Source organism: Zea mays, chromosome 5 (genome assembly GCF_902167145.1).
Source record: "Zea mays cultivar B73 chromosome 5, Zm-B73-REFERENCE-NAM-5.0, whole genome shotgun sequence".
NCBI lineage: Eukaryota > Viridiplantae > Streptophyta > Magnoliopsida > Poales > Poaceae > Zea > Zea mays.
This window is the reverse complement of record NC_050100.1, coordinates 115,294,789-115,310,524: the sequence shown is the minus strand read 5'-3', so window position 1 is coordinate 115,310,524 and position 15,736 is coordinate 115,294,789. Positions and strand designations below refer to the sequence as shown.

The window sequence follows — 15,736 nt, the reverse complement described above, 5'->3', positions numbered from 1 at the left end:
GGCGGTAGGGGAGGAGCTGATCCGTAGGGTGGAGGAGCTGGAGGCGGCGTGACTGTGCAGGGAAAAGGAGGCCACAGAGGACGTCGCGAGCGGCTGCTAGTTCAAGCGCTATACCGAGGGCCGCGAAGGCAAGGAGCACAAGGTCCAGGAGGAACTCGCATTGCTCCCTGATCTCGCCGCCTCCTACCACTGCTGCCTCTGGTCCCATGGGACATCGACTCAGACTCCTTCACTAACGAGGACGTTGAGGAATCGTATGAGGAGGTGGGCGCCTAAGATGTGGAGTAGATCCATGTCGATGATGCGCGCTGACAGTGGGCTCGCCGGCGCTAGCTTGTCCAGAAAGAGCACGGAGGCGATGGAGTCCTCCTTGGGGAAGCCGAGGTGGTCGTCAATGTTGTTAGCCGTCCTCCTCACCCTCGCCGCGCGTTGTTTCTTGCATCATCAAGAGTTGAGTATGTTGCATTCGTTTTAGTTGTAGAACCACCTGATCATGCTAAAGGGGCAACCGAATCTGTAGTTCTGATGAACTTGGAATCAAGGGTACACTGTTCTTGCTCCTTGTCAAATCCTAACCGTATGACCTATTTTTCCTAAAGTGTTCTTTACAGTACAAACTTTTCCTCTTCATTCTATATCATCTGAAGATATTGGAAGACATGTTCTAACATATGGCGAAAGGTATGACAATATGTGTGGTGGAGGCTATGGAGGCGGCGCTCAGGGAGGTGAAAGCCGTGGTGCAAAGGGCCGAGCTGGGACAACTACGGGCAAAGATCTCATCGTTAGGTTAGTGCCTAGGGCGCTGGAATCTACAGGGCGCTCTTGAATTGTTCATTCCAGGATGTTTTGGCTTGGGACGGGTTGGTGGTGGGATCGTCGAGTTCGTGCTGTGTAGCTAGGTTAATTTATGCTATTTTTTCACAAGATTGACGCTACTCCGGCGAGCTCTAGACCTTAGGGCTGCGACTTCGTGGTGGCTGGTGAGCTACCAGGATCTAATCGGTGGGGGTTTAGCGCCTGCTTGCATCTAGATGGTGATGGTGCGCGCGCGACGGTGCTCGATTCATCAAGTAGCTTTGGGTGCTGCGAAATTTTATCTGATCCCTCGTGCTAATTTCAACCGTCGGATAACTCACTCATTTTTTTGGGAAATGCTACTTCAGGATAAAACAAGCTTTAAGGGCTCCTTTGGTAACCAGGGTCAGAGAACCCCACGGGAGCCATCACCCGGGAGAGCAAAGTCCTGCCATGTAGATTCCCTGGATGGGATTGCCCTGTGGGGTTGCCCTGCCCTGTGGCCCTTTAGAGCCACTGCCATGAATTAGCAGCCCTACTGCTCTGACACAAATCAGATGGCATCAGGTGCTAGGAAAAATCAGAAGTAAAATAGAAAACGTAAAAAATCAGAAAAAACAAACAAACTTCTTAAATAAACTGCCATAAATCTGGTAGGATATTTTGCTTCATGCCACTCAAATAAACAAATTTTTTCAACCATAGAAATAGACTACATATACAGATGTTGTTGAACAAATAAATTGTAGGCAAATTTAGACAAGTACTCAAATCTACTCAAGATGCATATACATATACTCAAATAAACTATAGACAGTAGTAACCACTCTACTCCTAGTAATTTAAAAAAAGGCTCAGGCTAGTGCAGCAGATACATATGCTTGAACATCTCAGTGTGCTCAGATCTGATACTTCGTTGAAATAAAAGGAGCTATGAGGTATAGATGCAGATGAATATAAAGTAAATCTGACATAACAAAATAGAAGTTCTTGAAAATGCCACCAGAATGCTTGACACATCCACCAGTCTACCACTAATTTATACAAGGCCCATGATAGTGCAACAGATACAAATGTTATTGAATATCTCGGTGACCTCAAATTTGAATCAGCATTGAAATCAAAGGAGTTATGTGGTATAGATGCAGATGAATATGAAGTCTTGAAAATGTTGCCTTCTGGCTAACGTTCTGAGATGAAATCGATGCATAGAACAAGTAAGGCATGTAGCAACAACAAGCTGTCAACACCAATAGCAAGGCAAGCTGTCACCACCAAACAATCATTTAAAAATAGTATACATAAGAAATTCTTTATATGGTTGGCATGCATTTTTCAATATGCATCTTTGTAAGGAAAATGCTATTTTTCAATCTGCTATTGGCTGGAAGAAGATTGTTGAATGATTTTTTTGCTTACCAGGCAACTGAAGGCTGCTGCATCTAACACCTAAGTCAAGGACATCACATCTGAAAATATTGCAGAAATTAGTAAATGTGGCCATGAAGCAAAAAAAGTTGTAGAAATTGAGTGCTTTATATAACTACCTGCTTGTCTATCTCGTTCCTAAGCGACAACAATCGGACATGTGGGCTCGTGCTGTTCAGAAATATTTCTCTGTTCTCCTCGCACTTAACATGCCCATTGTCGCTGCCATCTCCTCTTCAGCTAACTCTTCCATCGACTCTAACACGAACACACTTTCCAATACAATAGTCTTCCTTGTTGTCACATCCCTCAGCTTGCTGATCAATCTAATTTACCACATCAAGCAACTTATCATTATGTTGCCTTTTGTAATCCAAATATTCCTCAAGAACCCCAACAATCTGACTTTGCTTATGCTTCCTTCCATGACTCTCCGCTCGTTGTTTTGAAGGTGTCGGGTGTGTTCATGTCCACCAATGTCAACATGGGTACTTGAAGCTGCCAACCCATGCAAATTTGAAGAGATTTGGTTCAAATAAGGGTTAACCCCGAGGTCGTCATCTATCCTGAAAGATCTCATATCTTTAACTTCATCTTGAATATGTAATTGTTGTCGGGATAATGTATGTTGCTGAGTTGATGTAAAATTAAGATCATCGGTGGCACAACTACCATCATAGAGTGTTGACAATTGATTATACAAAGGGAATGGCCTTGACTGAAATTTCTTAACCTTTGGATTACTCTATTCATTATAGAAAAAAGTATACTACAATTAGATTGTAACCAAAATCAAAAGTAAATAAGAATGATTAGTCAAATGAAATAAGAATGATTAGTCAAAAACTTACGACAATTATATTTGCCCATATTGGTGGTTTCGCAATGATCATACCCATGGCCTCATTCCATCCAACAACAATTTGCTTACGGGCTTCCTTTAACACCTTATAGTTTGCCTTAATTTCCTTTTCTTTTTCCTGGATCTGTGCCTTTGTAAACTTAGCTAACGGGCACTTCTCATTGAACATTTGTGTCATAGAACGCCAACCTTCTGGTGCCCAACCATTCTGGCCCCGGTACTTCACATGATTGTGCTCGTGCAAGATGTCAACAAGAATCTTCTCATGGTTCATATTCCACGAAGCTCTAGCCATGACTACATAGTATACTGTAACGCCCTGAATTTGGGGGTAAAATTTTTTCTTCTTTTCTCTCACCAAATTCGGGCGTTACTCTCTTTTCTCTTCCCGTTCCGCTCCTTCTTCCCAATTTCAAACCAGTATAGTGACAGGTGTCTGTGTCGTGTATGAACAAAACCTAAGTGTCATGGGTGTTGCATCATGCCGAAACACGTTTCTTTGTCTGATGTCGTGTGTTCGTCTCGTTCCGTTTCGGATTTCAATTCGCGATTTAATTCCGTTTAATGGTCGTGCATGTCGTGGGTTTCAATCCGCGATGTGACCCAGCCCAGCCCAGCCCAGCCCGGCTCGCGTGCCCCCGGTGCCCCACACCCCCCCATGCGCCCCCCTCCTCCTCTCCCTCTCTCATTTGGATTTCCCACGCAGCAACCTCTCTCTCCCTCTCCCGTCTCTCTCTCCCCATGGTGCCCTAGGGCTTGGAGACGGCGATCACCAGAATTTGGACCCGAGGTGAGCTCCCCTCCCATACCTTCTCCTCTCTCTCTCTTTCCCTCTCTCCCTCTCCCTCCTCTCTCCCCCTGCGCGCGCCCCCTCTTCTCTCCCCTGTGCGTGCGCGTGTCCCTGTGCGGCGGCGCGGCACCTTGCCCCGCCCCTCCCCTTCCCTGTCTGGCGTGGCCCCTCCCCTCCCCTCCTCGGCGGCGCTCGGCCCCTCCCCTTCCCTCCCCATCCGACGTGGCCCCTCCTCTCCCCGGCGGCGCTCGGCCCCGCCCCTCCCCTTCCCCGTTGTCACACCCGGTTTTAGAAGGCAAACCGAATGCGAACCATGTACATGCCAGGATCAGTTATTCACGTACACAGCAGTTACATAACATGGACATCATCACACAGTGCTCAAAATAGTATTAAGAAGGGAAATAGTCGATTACATCATACGTCTGAGACGTCCATATAGTCCTTACAATAAATCAAAGTGCGGAAAAGAAACGTAGATAACCGCGGCGCCCTTCACAGGCAGCCGACTGGGGGGTTGCCGCTAACCCACACCTAGAACTCGTCGTAGTCTTGGAACTCCTGGAAGTCTCCTTCCACAGCTTCATCTTCGCCTGAGCAGTGGTTGCAATGCTGACAACCTGGGGATGGGGGGGTTTGGTGTGTAGAGCAAGGGTGAGTACACATCAACATACTCAGCAAGTATCCTGTTTGGCTGTAGTGGACTAGCTGTATGTGGGGATAAGTCAAGCAGTTGCTTTTAGTTGGTCAGATTATTACTTACTAGTAGAAAGCCAAGTTTTAGCATTAACCCAAGTTATTAACCCGTTGTACCCTTTCCAAACGGAAAGAATACCACTTACCAGCACCATAGTCATAACCAAAACCATCGATCTCATAACCACCTGTACCAAAGTATCTCTGATCAAGTACCACTAATCACTGGAGCTCCCTTGGCCGCTCATAACCGCGAGCACGGTTGATATATCAGTTTTCAAACACTCTGCAGAGGTTGTGCACTTTACCCACAAGCCGTGATTCCCATTCTGCCCGGAGATCATGACTCTCCATTGATCACTGCCAAGGTGACCCAGCAGGGCATCACTACGTAGCCTTTACAAAGATTCCCCGGGGCTGTAGCCACCCGTTAGGTTTCCTAAATGCACCGCACTCCTCCCCAAGGGGCGAACCCAAACTTGGCAGAGCGAGCCGCATACACCGAGCCCCATTGACGGCACGACGGCTAAGTGAACTACACCTCGGATCCTCTAATTATTCAGCTAAGGGCATCCCATTCCACCCTCATGGTTGCACTGTTTTCCCGGGCGGTCATCCATAGAACAGGTCCTTACGGAGAGGCACTCGAGAAACCGCTCGATCCCCCTTGATGACCACAAGTACCACATCATAATAAGAGAAGGGAAAACAGCGTATCATAGATAATCTCATCATGTTCATTGATTAGAGTTTGAGCAATAGCATAGAGCTAAACAGTAATAATCCAACCCAAATAGGTAAACAAGGATATGGATAACAGAAGCTAGTCAATCCTTAGGCATAAATGTGTAAAGCGGGAGGTGAATTAAATAATGAATAGGACAGAGATAGGTCAAGGGACACTTGCCTCCACCAACCGACTGCTGCTCAGGGGCTTCTCCTGCGAGTTCCTCGGGCTCCTCAACCGGATCGTTCTCTATGCGAGCGCAAACATACATACATCCACATATTTAATACAAAAGAACAGTACACCATACAATAGAATGCAATAAGTAAACAGACGTTCCACGCGGGCTCACGAGTACGGTTATGAGAGAAAGAGGAAAAGACAGTCGAGAAACGATCACGTTACATGATTATAAATTAACCACTCGCTTAATGGAAGGAAATTTAATATAGACACTATGTTTAGCGTAAAGTAAAGTCATGTTTCATGTCTAATTATTATAAGCAGGTGGAGATAAATAAAAAGATGGTCGCGCGGCAAGACGCGCGACAAAGCTCTCTAAAACAAATTAAGAAGTTAACGACTCGTCGCACGACCGAGCACGCAACGAGACACTTCGCCTTAGTTAAGAGGAGACGTTAAGCGTCGCGCGACGAAGCGCACGACGGCATACGTCGGCTAAACTGAGTCCAAAGTGGAACGTCGCGTGAATACACACGCGGCGTTACACCTTAAACAACCTGAAACAAAAATGGATCGTCGCGCGACGAAGCGCACGACGCAACACAAGATAGAATCTGAATTTAGACAAATCCGTCGCGCGGCGAAGCGCGCGACGCAACACGCTAATTAACAAATAATCACCGCGAGCGCGGGCGAGCGAAGATACGGTCGGGCGAGGCCGGGACGGGGGAACGGGTGGCCGAGCCGGGGCCGGGGCGGTTGAACCGGCCAGGGGGCGGTTGAACCGGCCAGGGGCGGCCGAGCCGGGGGCGGGGGCACGCGGGCGAGCGGGGCTCGCCGCGCCGCGGGAGGGCGCCGGGCCACCACGGCCGGCCGAGCCGAGGGGCGGGGCGGGCGAGCGCCACGCGCCGGGGCCGGGGCAGGGGCGGGCGCCGCCGCGCGCAGGGGCTGGGGCATGGGGCGGGCGCCGCCAGGGAGGCAGGGCGGGGGCCGAGCGCCGCCGGGGAGGGAGGGGGAGGGGCCGAGCGGGGGGGCCGAGCGCCGCCGGGGAGGGCCGAGCGGGGCCGAGCGCCGCCGGGGAGGGAGGGGGAGGGGCCGAGCGGGGGGGGGGGGCCGAGCGCCGCCGGGGAGGGCCGAGCGGGGGGGCCGAACGCCGCCGGGGCCGGGGCGGGCAGGGGCGCCGCCGCGGGCCGGGGTGGGGGGAGCGCCGCCGACGGGGCGGGGACGGGGTCGGGCGCCGCCGCGCCGGGCAGGGGCGGGGACGGGCGCCGCCGCGCCGGGCAGGGGCGGGGACGGGCGGGGTCGCGCGCGGGCAGGGGGAGAGGGAGGGCGCGCGCGGGGCGAAGAAGAGGAGGGAGAGGGAGAGAGAGAGGAGAAGGGGAGGGGAGGGGAGCTCACCTCGGGGTCCAAAATCCGGTGATCGCCGTCTCCAAATCCTAGGGCACCACGGGGAGAGAGAGGTGGAAGAGGGAGAGGAGAGGTTGTTGCGCGGGAGATCCAAATGAGAGAGAGAGAGGGGAGGGGGGCGCATGGGGGGGGGGGGGGGGGGGTTTGGGCGCCAGGGGCGCGCAGGCTGGGGCGGGCCGGGCCGGCTGGGCTGGGCTGGACTAGGTTGGGCCGGGCCACTTCGCGGATCGAAAACCCACGACGAGCGCGGACCACTAAACGGAATTAAATCGCGAATCGAAATCCGGAACGGAACGAGACGAACACTCAACATCAGACAAAGAAATGTGCTTCAGCATGATGCAACACCCATGGCACTTAGGTTTTGGTTTATACATGACACGGACATCTGCCGCCATACTGGTTTGAAATTGGGGAGAAGGAGCAAACGGGAAAGAGAAAAAAGAGTAACGCCCGAATTTGGTGAGAGAAAAGAAGAAAAAATTCTACCCCCAAATTTAGGGCGTTACAAACCTATCCCCCTTAAAAGAATCTCGCCCTCGAGATTCAGGGTTGGCTAGCAAAGAGCTCAGGGTATTTAGCCATCAGATCATCTTCACGCTCCCAGGTTGCTTCTTCCTCAGAGTGATGATTCCATCTGACCTTGCACATTCTGATGGTCTTCCTTCGGGTGACTCGGTCTGCAACCTCAAGGATTTGCACTGGCTTCTCAACGTAGGTCAAGTCCTCTTGGACTTCAAGATCTTCCACTGGCAACTGCTCTTCTGGCACACGCAAGCACTTCTTCAACTGAGACACATGAAAGACATCATGCACAGCAGACAAATTCTCTAGCAAACTGAGCTGATAGGCCACTTCTCCACGTCTTGCAAGAATCTGATATGGACCAATGTAGCGGGGTGCTAGCTTGCCTTTCACTCCGAATCTTCTGACTCCTCTGATCGGTGACACTTTCAGATAGACAAAGTCTCCGACTTCAAAACTCAGCTCTCTTCTTCTTGTGTCTGCATAGCTTCGCTGCCTCGATTGCGCTATCTTCAGATTCTCTCGGACCATCTTGATGTTCTCTTCAGCTTCAAGTAGAATGTCTGGCCCAAACACTTGCTTCTCTCCAGGCTGATCCCATTGCAACGGAGTTCTGCAACTCCTTCCATAGAGCGCCTGAAATGGTGACATCTTCAAACTGGCCTGGTAACTGTTGTTATAGGAAAACTCTGCATAAGGCAATCTCTTATCCCATCCGGACTGATCTTGCAACGCACAGGCTCTCAACATGTCTTCAAGAATTTGGTTGGTCCTTTCGGTCTGACCATCCGTCTGCGGATGATAAGCTGAACTGAAATTCAGATGCGTGCCCAAGGCTTCATGCAACTGCTGCCAGAAATGAGAGGTGAACTGCGTTCCTCTATCTGACACTATCTTCTTTGGCACACCATGAAGACAAACGATCCGAGACATATACAATTCTGCCAATACTGCACTGTTGTAGTTGGTCTTGACAGGTATGAAGTGAGCTGACTTGGTCAAGCGGTCCACTACTACCCAGATGGAATCGTAGCCGGCTCGAGTGCGAGGCAATCCGACTATGAAATCCATACCAATTTCGTCCCATTTCCACTGAGGGATCTGCAGCGGTTGCAACAATCCAGCAGGTCTCTGGTGCTCTGCCTTAATTCTTCGACAACTATCACACATAGCCACATGCTCTGCGGTTTCCCTTTTCATTCCATACCACCAGAATTTCTTCTTCAGATCCTGATACATCTTCCCACTGCCAGGGTGAATCGAATAGGCTGTCTCATGAGCTTCTTTAAGAATCAACTCCCGAATGGACTGGACATTGGGAACACACAAGCGGTCTTTGAACCATATCACTCTTTCTGCATCTTCTCGAAAATCTTTGCCTCTGCCATCTAGAATCAGTCACCGGATCTCACTGATTTTCTCATCATTCTTCTGCGCTTCTTTGATTTCGCGCTCCAAGGTAGGTTCCAACTCAACTGTGACTCCTCGCGAATTATTCAGAAATTCGAGACTCAACCTGTCAAACTCCTTGGCCAACTCATAAGGCATCGGACGAGCAACCATCAGATTGACTTGACTCTTTCTGCTCAAAGCATCTGCCACTACGTTTGCTTTGCCTGGATGGTAATGGATCTCCAACTCATAGTCTTTGATCAACTCTAACCATCTTCGTTGCCTCATGTTCAACTCTGACTGAGTGAATATGTACTTCAGACTCTTGTGGTCTGTGTAAACATCACATTTCTGCCCATACAGGTAGTGCCTCCATGTCTTCAGTGCGTGAACCACTGCTGCCAACTCTAGATCATGGATTGGGTAGTTCTTCTCATGAACCTTCAACTGTCGGGACGAGTAAGCCACAACTCTTCCCTCTTGCATCAACACGCATCCCAAACCTGTGTAACAAGCATCACAATACACCGAGAAGGGCTTGTGCACATCAGGCAAGACTAGGACAGGCGCTGTAGTCAACTTCTCTTTCAGCGCTTCAAAGGCCTCTTCGCATTTCTGGGTCCACTTGAACTCAACTTTGTTGCCTAGCAACGCTGTCATTGGTTTCACAATCTTCGAAAACCCTTCAATGAATCGCCGATAATATCCGGCCATTCCAATGAAGCTCTTGATTCCTCTAGCATCTGTTGGCGCTTTCCAGTTCAAAATGTCTGCCACTTTCTTCGGATCCACAGCCAATCCTTCTTCGTTGATTATATGACCCAAGAACAGGACTTCACTGATCCAGAACTCATACTTGCTCAACTTTGCATACAACTGGTGCTCCCGTAATCTCTGCAATACCATCCTCAAATGACTTGCATGCTCTTCTTCGCTTTGAGAATAAACCAGAATGTCATCAATGAATACCACCGCAAACTTATCGAGATAGTCCATGAATACACTATTCATCAAGTTCATGAAGAACGCTGGCGCATTGGTCAAACCAAAAGACATCACTGTGAACTCATACAAACCATACTTGGTAATGAATGTCGTCTTCGGAATGTCCGAAGGTCGGATCCTGAGCTGATGATAACCTGACCTCAGATCAATCTTGGAGAACACACTGGCTCCTCTCAACTGGTCGAACAGATCTTCTATTCTGGGCAAGGGATACTTGTTCTTGATCATAACTACATTCAAAGCTCGGTAATCAATGCACATCCTCTTAGTGCCATCTTTCTTCTCCACAAATAGGACAGGGGCAGCCCAAGGCGAGGTGCTTGGCCGGATGTAACCTTTCTCTGACAGCTCATCAATCTGCTTCTTAAGCTCAACCAACTCTGGTCCAGATATTCTGTAAGCTCTCTTGGAGATAGGGGCGGTTCCAGGAAGAAGCTCTATGGCAAACTCAACTTTCCGCTCTGGTGGCATACCCGGTAAGTCCTTTGGAAACACATCTGGGAACTCGGACACAACCTTGATCCTCTCAATTGAGTCTGCTTCACTGCTGTCAACAGCTATCTGATAACAACTTCCTTTCTTTGGCTCAGGCGGGACTAACTCGGTCACCACTTCTTCTCCAAGTGGGGACACCAACTTGATGGTCCTTTTATCACAACTGATAACTGCCTGATACTTATCTAGCCAATTCATCCCTAGGATGACATCTATTCCCTGAGTACCCATTACTATAAGGTTGGCGGGAAACGCTATCCCCCTTATTTCCACACTTATATTCAAACAAATGCTATCGACACGAATTCTACCACCGGCTGAGTCAATTTGAATGGGGGTTGACATGGTAGTAATTGGAAGATTATGTGCTTCTACCCATGATGCAGTAATGAAAGAATGCGCTGCTCCAGTATCAAATAACACTTCTGCAATATGGGAGTCGACTGGGAACATACCTACTATCATGCCGGGGGTCTCCTGAACTGCTTCAGCCTCCAAGTGATTCAGCCTTCCATGATTATAGCGCGGCTGAGAGCGATTGCCTGCTCCAGGCTGGGGCACATTCTGCCTTGCTGGGGCATTGGGGCCTGACTGCTGCTGGGCTGCCTTCTTCGGACATTGCATCACCCAGTGGCCTTGCTCTCCACAGTGGAAACATGCTCTGTTTCCAACCTGAGCTGGTGCTGCCTGACTGTTCTGCTGGGTTGCTGGGGCAGGAAGACGAGGTGCCTGCTGATTCTGCCTCTGAAACTGACCTCCTGACTGATTGCTCTGACGGTTCTGATACTGATGCTGAGGATACTGCCTTTGAAACTGCTGATGCTGCTGAGGTGGACGCTGGTTCTGCCTGAACTGCTGAGGTTGATTGCCTGAGAAACGAGGACGATTGCTGCTTCCAGGCTGGGGTCCACTGATCTTGCGCTTACGATCTTCCATCTCCTTACGCTTCCTCTCTGTCATGATTGCTCTGTCAATCAGGTGCTGGAATGTCGGGAAGGTGTGATTCATCAGTTGGTACTGCAGAGGGTCAACCAAGCCTCTCAGGAAACGGTACTGTCGCTTGGCGTCGGTGTTGACATCTTCAGGAGCATAGCGAGACAATTGCAGAAACCTGTCCCGGTACTCACTGACAGACAATGGCCCTTGCTTGAGAGCCAGGAACTCCTCCTTCTTCACAGTCATCAGACCTGCGGGAACATGGTACTGACGAAAGCTATCTCTGAACTCTTCCCAGGTGATGGCGTCAGGGTGGGCATGGGTGGCGAGGTAAGACTCCCACCATGACTGGGCTGCTCCTCTCAACAGACGGGGACCATACAGAACTTTCTCCCTGTCATCGCACTGAGCGGTATGCAACTCCCGCTCCACAGTGCGCAGCCAGTCTTCAGCATCCATGGGGTCAGAAGAATGAGCAAACGTGGGTGGATGACCTCTCATGAATTCAGCACGCTTGTCTCTGGGCATCTGAGGCATCTGAGGCTGAGGTGGGGCCTGCTGCTGCTGCTGCTGCTGAATGGCGGCCAGAGTCTGACCGATGGCTTGAACTGCCTGAGTCTGCATCAGAAACATCTGCTCGATGGACATCGGGGGCGGGGGCGGCAGGTGCTGCTGCTGGGGCACCTCTTCTTGTTGAGCGGCTCGCTCCTGCTGAGCGCGTCTTCCTCCTCTGCGCCTGTTCTCTGACATCTGCAGAATGGAACCACACATCAGAACTGATCTGGCAAATCTTGCAGCATAAGAAAAGAAAAGAGAATTCTTCAACAGCGCTGAACAGATGAGCATCTTCACTGATCTCCAACACAGACCACACAGCTTCTCAGATAAAGAGGAAAGTGGAATAAAGGGTTTCCCAACTATATAACTAACTCCATTAATATAATAGGTAAACCAAAATGCAGGGGATACCCACACTCTGGTGACAGTCATTACAAAGATCCAAACCAAACATAGTTCATCATGACAAACATAAATGCACAGGATATAGCAAACTACCCTGTCTAACTAAGACTAACTAAGACCGAGACTAACGCTAAGACTATAGCTTCTACGTATATATTTCGTATTAATTACAAGATCCAACTCCAACGATCTATGGTTCTAGAGTTATCTTGGTCTTACAGTCGGGATTGCCATAAGGCTGGTGTCCACGCTGAGGTGAGTGGTACGGGTGCTGAGTCCCGACGGGAGCGGGGGAACCACCATCCAGGTGACGACGTTCCGCGCGCTCAGCCCGCAGCAGGGCGATCTCAGCACGAGCCCTACTCAGCTCGTCTAATGCATGGTCCAGCTCTGTGTTTAGCACGGTGGCTAGGTTGACTGTGCTGCTCAACCTAGGATTGTCCTCACCGACAGGTGAGACAATCACGCCTCCTGTGCTGCCAGATGGACGGCGAGGGTAATACTTCAGGTCAAGACCGTCAGCTGCCCCACCGAAAACCGAGCAGTAGTGCGAAAGCGCACGCCGTGCAGCATCTTGCATGGCTGCCTCAGCTGAGTCCCGCTCAGAGATAGAATAGTGCTCTGAGCATACCTCAGCACCCTGGAGACTGTTCTCCGGACAGCGCACCAAGCAGGTTGCCTCCCAGCGGTCCGGGTAGACCCCGCGACTGTGCTGGTAGACCACACAGCGATACTCGACGGACCAAGTATGCCGGTTAAATGCCCGACGTAGCAGGGTGTCGAGCGCATCGTGGAAGTGACACCCGCGAGCAGCGTCGCGAGTGATGGGTCGAGCAACCCATCCTTCCGGCTCAGGGTTAGCAGAGAAGTCGGTGTCGTGGCTCGAGCTGTCGTCGCCACCTCCGTCGTCTGGGTCTCCTCCAGCAGCTACTCCAGAAGCTGGGGCGCCCAGTGGTGGTGCAGGGGGCGCCTCCAGAGGAAGCACAGGGGAGCAGCTCCTCACGAACTCTATCTCCTGGTGGAGCGAGAAAGAAGAGCCCTGCTGCTCCTGTCGTCGACGTTCCTGCTCCTCATGCAGGCGGTGGTGCAGTCTCTCCAAGTGGCTGGACTGCCCGGCCACGGGACGGCGAAGCGGACGCTCAACAAGACGGGAGGGTAAGAAGGGGATGACTGACTTTCGTGCAGTGTGTCTAAGTCGAGCCATCTACAAAAGACATCGCAAGCAAAAGGGTGAGAACAGAATCAATATGACCAGCAAATAATGAATCATAAGTAAATGAAGGATTAGAATAAAACATGATTTTCAGCAAGGTATAATATATAGTAGAACATAGGTTTGGTCGGTATGACCAACTTTTGAAGGGATATCAAAGTCAAGGCAGGGACAGAGGTCTATAGTCCTTAGAACGACCATTCTACTCTAGGTTAGCGGTCCTACAGTCAGCACGGCTTTGATACCACTTATGTCACACCCGGTTTTAGAAGGCAAACCGAATGCGAACCATGTACGTGCCAGGATCAGTTATTCACGTACACAGCAGTTACATAACATGGACATCATCACACAGTGCTCAAAATAGTATTAAGAAGGGAAATAGTCGATTACATCATACGTCTGAGACGTCCATATAGTCCTTACAATAAATCAAAGTGCGGAAAAGAAACGTAGATAACCGCGGCCTTCACAGGCAGCCGACTGGGGGGGTTGCCGCTAACCCACACCTAGAACTCGTCATAGTCTTGGAACTCCTGGAAGTCTCCTTCCACAGCTTCATCTTCGCTTGAGCAGTGGTTGCAATGCTGACAACCTGGGGATGGGGGGGGGGGGTTTGGTGTGTAGAGCAAGGGTGAGTACACATCAACATACTCAGCAAGTATCCTGTTTGGCTGTAGTGGACTAGCTGTATGTGGGGATAAGTCAAGCAGTTGCTTTTAGTTGGTCAGATTATTACTTACTAGTAGAAAGCCAAGTTTTAGCATTAACCCAAGTTATTAACCCGTTGTACCCTTTCCAAACGGAAAGAATACCACTTACCAGCACCATAGTCATAACCAAAACCATCGATCTCATAACCACCTGTACCAAAGTATCTCTGATCAAGTACCACTAATCACTGGAGCTCCCTTGGCCGCTCATAACCGCGAGCACGGCTGATATATAAGTTTTCAAACACTCTGCAGAGGTTGTGCACTTTACCCACAAGCCGTGATTCCCATTCTGCCCGGAGATCATGACTCTCCATTGATCACTACCAAGGTGACCCAGCAGGGCATCACTACGTAGCCTTTACAAAGATTCCCCGGGGCTGTAGCCACCCGTTAGGTTTCCTAAATGCACCGCACTCCTCCCCAAGGGGCGAACCCAAACTTGGCAGAGCGAGCCGCATACACCGAGCCCCATTGACGGCACGACGGCTAAGTGAACTACACCCCGGATCCTCTAATTATTCAGCTAAGGGCATCCCATTCCACCCTCATGGTTGCACTGTTTTCCCGGGCGGTCATCCATAGAACAGGTCCTTACGGAGAGGCACTCGAGAAACCGCTCGAGCCCCCTTGATGACCACAAGTACCACATCATAATAAGAGAAGGGAAAACAGCGTATCATAGATAATCTCATCATGTTCATTGATTAGAGTTTGAGCAATAGCATAGAGCTAAACAGTAATAATCCAACCCAAATAGGTAAACAAGGATATGGATAACAGAAGCTAGTCAATCCTTAGGCATAAATGTGTAAAGCGGGTGGTGAATTAAATAATGAATAGGACAGAGATAGGTCAAGGGACACTTGCCTCCACCAACCGACTACTGCTCAGGGGCTTCTCCTGCGAGTTCCTCGGGCTCCTCAACCGGATCGTTCTCTATGCGAGCGCAAACATACATACATCCACATATTTAATACAAAAGAACAGTACACCATACAATAGAATGCAATAAGTAAACAGACGTTCCACGCGGGCTCACGAGTACGGTTATGAGAGAAAGAGGAAAAGATAGTCGAGAAACGATCACGTTACATGATTATAAATTAACCAGTCGCTTAATGGAAGGAAATTTAATGTAGACACTATGTTTAGCGTAAAGTAAAGTCATGTTTCATGTCTAATTATTATAAGCAGGTGGAGATAAATAAAAAGATGGCCGCACGGCAAGACGCGCGACAAAGCTCTCTGAAACAAATTAAGAAGTTAACGACTCGTCGCACGACCGAGCACGCAACGAGACACTTCGCCTTAGTTAAGAGGAGACGTTAAGCGTCGCGCGACGAAGCGCACGACGGCATACGTCGGCTAAACTGAGTCCAAAGTGGAACGTCGCGTGAATACACACGCGGCGTTACACCTTAAACAACCTGAAACAAAAATGGATCGTCGCGCGACGAAGCGCACGACGCAACACAAGATAGAATCTGAATTTAGACAAATCCGTCGCGCGGCGAAGCGCGCGACGCAACACGCTAATTAACAAATAATCACCGCGAGCGCGGGCGAGCGAAGATACGGTCGGGCGAGGCCGGGACGGGGG

The 15,736-nt window shown here is 50.1% G+C and overlaps 1 pseudogene; it reads right to left on the bottom strand.

Moving 5' to 3' along the window:
* Positions 1-219: 219 nt before the first annotated feature.
* Positions 220-3,383, bottom strand: LOC109939754 (uncharacterized; annotated as a pseudogene).
* Between the last annotated feature and the right edge of the window lie 12,353 nt (positions 3,384-15,736).